The sequence below is a fragment of the Choloepus didactylus genome, chromosome 18 (genome assembly GCF_015220235.1).
Source record: "Choloepus didactylus isolate mChoDid1 chromosome 18, mChoDid1.pri, whole genome shotgun sequence".
In the NCBI taxonomy this organism is placed as follows: domain Eukaryota; kingdom Metazoa; phylum Chordata; class Mammalia; order Pilosa; family Megalonychidae; genus Choloepus; species Choloepus didactylus.
This window is the reverse complement of record NC_051324.1, coordinates 69,282,132-69,289,570: the sequence shown is the minus strand read 5'-3', so window position 1 is coordinate 69,289,570 and position 7,439 is coordinate 69,282,132.

Below are 7,439 nucleotides of genomic sequence, written 5' to 3'. Positions count from 1 at the left end.
TTTTATAGAAAAATCATGCAGAAAATACAGAGTTCCTGTTTACCCCCTATTATTAACACCTTGCATTAGTTTAGTGCTTTTGTTACAAATGATGAAAGAATATTATTGTAATTATACTATTAACTATAGTCCATGGTTTATATTAGGGTTCCCTTTTGTGTTGTACAGTCCTTTGGTTTTTTATTATTATTATTATTTGCGGGATACTGATTATGTGCTTCAACTTGGCGGGCCTGGGCCAGGGGACCGGATCCGCCCCTGGGGAGGGTGGTGGGCACGGGCGGTAGCGCCCTCCACAGCCCCCCGGGCCTGAGAAAGTGGAGCCGGATGCAGGCCCCATTTCCTCACCCCAAAGTACAACTGTCAGGAGAAGCTTGCCGGAGAAAACCGCCCCCTTTACCTTGCCCGCCCACTCCCCATTACCAGAGCAACTCCCGCCCTCCCCGTTGCCGGAGCAACTCCCGCCCTTTTCAAACGACCTCCGCGCCCTCTCAGAACCAATCCAAGCCTTTAACCCCTACAGCTAGCCCGCCCTCTAAACCGCCCTATATAAACGTGTACTCTCCCCTAATAAACGCTCTCGGCTTCATCACCCTCAAAGAAAAGCGTCCCGCCTGTTTCCTCTCGCCGCCCTCCACACCTTGCACGCCACCACCGGGGACCTGGCCAAGTCCCCCGCCTCGCCTTCGCCTCCGGGAAAGAGCCCCCGCCGCTGGTACCCTCCGAGCAAGTCCGAGAGCCGAGGGTTCAGCAACCGGCCGTCCCCCGACGCAGTAGATGCGACCGCAATTATTATTGTTTTATTTTTATTCTACTTTTTAATAGTGTAACTGAAATTTTCCTTTCTGATCTTCTTTTGTATACAGGATACAGATAATGTCTTATAAATCCTTAAGGAAAAAAGAACAACACTTTTAAAGACATTATCAATTTCTTTAATTGAAATATTTGTATTGCTTGCAATATTAGGAAACCAAATACTCTAATTAAAATATACCAAAATTTTAAACATCCATTTATATACTTAAAGTTACAAAATCATGAGGATATGATGTAAGTATAGAGAAATATTTTCCCAGAAATAAGAAAATATTTAAGGAAAATAACATACTCGAAAAATTCTTCATATAATAATTATTAAAGTTTACAAGCCCCATTAGTAATTTAAAAACCCATTTATAATACTTAAGCCTTCAAAAAGACATCTAAATACTTATTAAAGTTAATATTCAACATGACTTTATATGCGGATTAGAAGAATTCTAGCAGTATTTGCCTAACAGACATAAGTAGATTTTTTAATCACATTATATTTCTCTCATTCTCTATTCACATTTCAACAGACCCAAATTAGAGAAGTAGGATGGTAATTAAAAGAAATACAGATACATGTTATCCAGCTATATCTGGCTTTTTTAAAGACTGGAATGTGCATTAAGGATTCATATAAAAATTTCTCTTAAAATGAAAATGAAACAAAGTTTACTACACTCCCCAGTTTGCAATACTATAATCTAAGCTCACCTGCTTCTTTATAAAATATATGCTTTAAGAAAGTACTGGACCATTTCTCAAATGAAGTTAAAATTTTACTTTCTTTTTCTATCCATATAATATAAATGAGGTTTGGAGTCATTAAAAACTTTCTCAGAGGGAACAGATCACTTATAGTACATTCTTGATTCACATATCATCTCTCTGTTGCTAAAGCAGATACACGGTTTTCAGATTTTCTTTTTGACTTTGTATCCTCTCTCCTCCTTCTTTAAACTCCCTCCATTGACTTCTGTGAAATCATACTCTCCAAGCTCTCTTACCACCTCTACCTGCACCTGCACCTCCATCCACTCTCCCCTGCCCTCTTCCAATCCTATAAATTCTCACTGGGTGATGTTACCCTCTCCCAGATCTCTAGCCTCAGTTCAGAGCTGTAAATGCAACTGCCAAACTGGCAGCTTCGCTTATATACCCTTCAAACTCAGTATATACAAAACTGAACTCACTACCTGATCCCTCTACGTCACCTCCAAGCCAATCCTCTGGTGCATTAGACAACTTAGGGAATGGTATCAGAGTCCACCTAGGTGTCCAAATCAGAAACCAAGTCATCCTTGCCTTTCTCACCAACCTGTCATTCAATCACTGAGCCCTGTTGGTTCCTCCTCCTTTTTCACCTGCACAGCCACTACATTACTCTAACAAATTTCTCTAACAAACCCCTAACGTGATTACTTGCCAAATCTACTCTCCACACCACAACCAGAGGACCTTTGTAAATCTGCTGATAAGCAGCTTCCAGTAGCTCTGAGGATAAAGTTTAAACAGCTTGATCTCTCACCTACCCCATCCCATCAAACAACCCTGCATTACAATCATAATGATCAACTTGCAGCTTCCTCAAAAACTCCATGTTCTCACTCTCATATCCTGCTTCCTTCAAATCAATAAAAGCTTTGTCCTACTTCCTAACCTGACATTTTTTACCTGTTTTACAAAATCAGAAGACACCAACCACTTGACTACCCTTCTTCTCCCCTCTAATCTGGGCGGGGAGGGTTCCCTCCCAAAAGACCTCCTGCATACCTCTATCATAGTGCTAATCACATGGTATCTAATCACATACCATATCAGTAAAGGTCTGATTCCCTACTAAATTTTAAACTTCTTGGGGATAAAGAAACATATCTTTTTTCAGCAGTGACAAGCCTAGAATCTTATTCTTTGAGGACTCAATATAGTTTGTTTGCTGAATTAATTTTACATTTTTGTAATACTCCGATTTTTTCCAGGTACCACATTCCCATTTCAACCACTTTACATAATTCCCCAACAAATTCTAAAAATCTCCTAATATACGTCTCAACTAACTTAGGCAATATGCTAAAGTTCCACTGTTATATCTATTTTTAAATCTGCCACCCCAGAACTTGATTACAACTTAGCAGCCATAAAAATCTCAGCGCATTAGAGCAAAAAGAGAATCCTTCTCACGTTCAGTTGTGCCTTGCAACCAAAACTTGTGGTAAAAGCACTAGAAAATAAAAGCGCTAAGAAATACACCTTATCCCACAGAAGTTCATCATATGTTTAAATGCAGACATTATACTTTCTTGTGGAAGATACAACTACTAATATTTAATTTTCTAAAAAGAGTAAGAGGCTAAAACTGAAGTTAAATTAATAAGCTCCCTTATGTACTTAAAATAATATGCATTTCTGAAATTTAATGATTGAGAAATACCTAAAATACAAAATGTATCCTACAATAAATTAAAGATATTTCTTATTAAGAAGAAATCTATCTTTTCATTGTTTCAGGGCACATTTTGAAATCAACCTTAAAGCTTACATAATTCTTAACCTTTTTTAGGAATGGCAGAATAGTACCTACCAAATTTTCAACCAGTTTAAAATCAGGAGGGAGGGAAGGAGGGAAGGAAGGAGGGAAGGAAGGAAGGAAGGAAGGAAGGAAGGAAGGAAGGAAGGAAGGGTGGGCAATACGACTGAGTACTAAATCCAGCCTAAAGCCAAAATATATTTTGTCTATTCTTGAGAGCCTTCACTCAAGGAAGAATTGCGAAGACGACTATGTAAAAGGTATAGCCTGATCCTTATAATCAAAATGTAAGAAACCAGTATGGAGTTTCTTAATGCTAATTTCATGATTAGTAATATTCTGTTTAAATTGTCAAAGTTCACACATGACCAAAACAGTCTCTTGACGATGGGAAATGCCTTATCAATCATGTAGTAGGTCTGACTATAATATCAAAGAGGCGTATTTTAGTACAACAGACTACACTTATTACTGTCTACATATCCAAATCACTTAGAGGGAGGACTCTGTTTATCCGTATCTTTGTTTTCTGTCTTTAAATCGGGTCTCAATCCACAAAAACAAACAAACAAACAAACAAAAAACATTCTTCACAGTTCTAATGGTGACCTGGGTTTGCCTTGATGACTAATATTGGCTGAACAGACAAGCAAAACGACCCAATCAGACAAATTAGAGCATGGTCTAAGGCCAGTCTCACTCTTTGGCCTGTTTTTATCCAGCCCTTGACTAAGAATGATTTATACAAGTTTTTAAAAAAGCAACAGAGAACGCATGTGGCCTGCAAAGCCTAAAATATTTACTATCTGGCCCTTTACAGAAAACATTTGGTGATTCCTGTTCTAGAGTATAGCTTAGTAGCTGCATACAGACCTCCCAAAAAATCAGTTTTTAAAATATATCTTTAGTTGTGCTATCTGTGCTTAAAGAACAAGTAAATTCAAGGTAACATAAAAATGCATGTAAATATTGCATTTAAAGAGTGAAGGAGAAAGCATAAACTATTTCTTAAACAATGCATAAAACTTTGTCAAAGACTTCTGAAAATCCTTACAAATTATTTCTTTGTTGTCGTCTCTTGTTTTCCTGCTTACAGATGTTCTCTGAGAACTTTAATTACCAATAGGATTTTGCTTCTTTGTATATTCACCAACTCTATACTGTACTTCACTAAATTCTACAAGCCTACCAAATTCAGAGGCGCAACTTACCAGCTTTCACATCCAGGGTGAACTTTGGGTGAGAGTAACATTAGAAATTTTCTAGGCTTCTCTGGCACAATAACTATTTTCTTGTCACACATTAGATACAGAGCAATAAATTTTCATTTCTATCTTCAAGATCCCTCAAAATTTTTGTGTATTTAGCATAAATAACACATATAAATCAATGATCTGACTGATCTATATTCAATTTGCAAATATCCTTATTTGAGTCAATAACTATGGTCTAATTTTCCAAAGAATAAAAAAAGAAAGAGATTAAGCTCAGAAGTTCCTACAAAAAGACTAGACAGTATCTTACCACTGTCTACATTCTGCCTTACCAAAATCTCTACTTTTCATACCTCAGGAGACTTTACACCATGCTCACCAAGTGTTGAAACTGATGATGGATCAGTTTCCTTTATATCTCTGTTTCCTTTTTCTTATTATAATAGTAACATTTCAAAAGCAGAGAAAACTCTATATTAGAATATAAAAATCACTGGTAATTCCACCAACCAGAACACTTTGCTTTATTCATTCTAATATTTTTATATGCAAATATATATTTTAACAAATTTGAAATGCAGTGAATAAGGTTTTATAGAATCATATTTTTACCTTAATATTACATCTTGAGCATTTGTGCTTAAAATTCTTTGAGAACATCATTTTAATAGTTTTTTGACATTTAATCATATGGCTATATCATAACGTACTTAACTAATTATTCACTATTCTGTGAAAGACTTTTGTGCACAGACATCTTTATCTTCATCTCTGATAACTTTTTAGGGATGATTTCCCATAAGCAGAATGACGACACTAAAAGATTCAAATTTTCTAAAGACACTTAATACAAACTGCAAAATAACCTCCAGAAATATTATATCAACTTGGTTTTCCACTGATACTCATTTCACAGTGCTGTTATTTTCAAGCCCCTTTTACGTTGGCTTTGGAACCCCTTGCAAGATGTTCTTAAGTCAACTCTGACCCACTTAGTTTCTTGATCAGAATCTGGCCTCCAAGATTTTATAGGGTGACTTCTGGTTTTCAATCAGGCAAAACTTCATTTTTAAGAGATTTTTAAAAATATAATAATCCAGAAGCTTTTTGGTTTTTAGCTATGATATACAGTTCTAAGATAATGTACACAGAATGATTTACAAACTTTGATAAAATATTAAATAAATATAAGTTAGTATACAATTTTTCTGAATGTCTACTACAGTATGCAAAAAGTCTCCAAGATTCTAGTAAAGTTTTAAAGTATTTTAACCCAGTTTATCAGCGTTTTTCTAAGAAAAAGGAAACTAAGATAATGTAAATAATGTACACATACATTAGTAATCTGAATAATGTATATGATACAAGGCACTATGCTTGTTATTTAATATCTGATTATTTCATTAAAACTGTCTACAAACACAACCAATAAAAGCCTTTTAAGAGACTATCAATGGGCAATGATTTAAAGTCTCAGAGTAATAAAAAATATATTATATTTGATTTTGTAAATTTATGTGCAACTAATTTAAAATTAAGATACTTTCCAAAAATTAGACCATATTTAATCTACAGAGTCACACAGGCATCTTTAAGTTTTCACTTATTTTTCCTTTTTTGAATATATCCTCTTAATGAGTGTGCAGTAAGTATCTATTAATGATAAGGTACCCATAAAGCAGCTTTGAAGGAGAAAAATATGTTGCTTAGGCCATATTTAAAAAGAATACTGTTTATAAAAATGTATTCATGCCAATCACTGCCCTCCCCCCTACGTGGGATCAGACACCCAGGGGAGTGAATCTCCCTGGCAACGTGGAATATGACTCCTGGGGAGGAATGTAGACCCGGCATTGTGGGACGGAGAACATCTTCTTGACCAAAAGGGGGATGTGAAAGGAAATGAAATAAGCTTCAGTGGCAGAGAGATTCCAAAACGAGCCGAGAGGTCACTCTGGTGGGCACTCTTACACACACTTTAGACAACCCTTTTTAGGTTCTAAAGAATTGGGGTAGCTGGTGGTGGATACCTGAAACTATCAAACTACAACCCAGAACCCATGAATCTCGAAGACAGTTGTATAAAAATGTAGCTTATGAGGGGTGACAATGGGATTGGGAAAGCCATAAGGACCACACTCCACTTTGTCTAGTTTATGGATGGATGAGTAGAAAAATAGGGGAAGGAAACAAACAGACAAAGGTACCCAGTGTTCTTTTTTACTTCAATTGCTCTTTTTCACTCTAATTATTATTCTTGTTATTTTTGTGTGTGTGCTAATGAAGGTGTCAGGGATTGATTTAGGTGATGAATGTACAACTATGTAATGGTACTGTAAACAATCGAAAGTACGATTTGTTTTGTATGACTGCGTGGTATGTGAATATATCTCAATAAAATGAAGATAAAAAAATAAAAATAATAAAATAATTCACACTTTTACCTAAATAAATTTATTGCAAAAGAAAAAAAAAATGTATTCATGCCTCATAATTGTGGTTCAATCTTTAAGGCTCACTGCCATGTTGTCTAAAAAGGAGAAAGTTATTACCATGTATAACTATTTTATTGATAGTCTTCCTTCGCTCGAGCTTTCACGTCTAAGATTATTCTTCCTGTAACAATTCAAATAAGCTTTGGATTCAAGCACTTCATCTTACTACCTACGGCATATGGATAAAATGTCAAATTTTTTGTTTTTTTTCTCTTTATTTATAGAAAAGAACACTTCATCCCTTCCCATTTCATTCAGAAGGAACTCTCTTCAGTGCAATAGAGAATATAAAATTTTATACAATGAATTTTTGGAGACCAATTGACAATACCTAGTAAAGCTGAAAATGTACACTGGTTGGAATCTGGTCATTTTGTTTTAGAATAAACACCC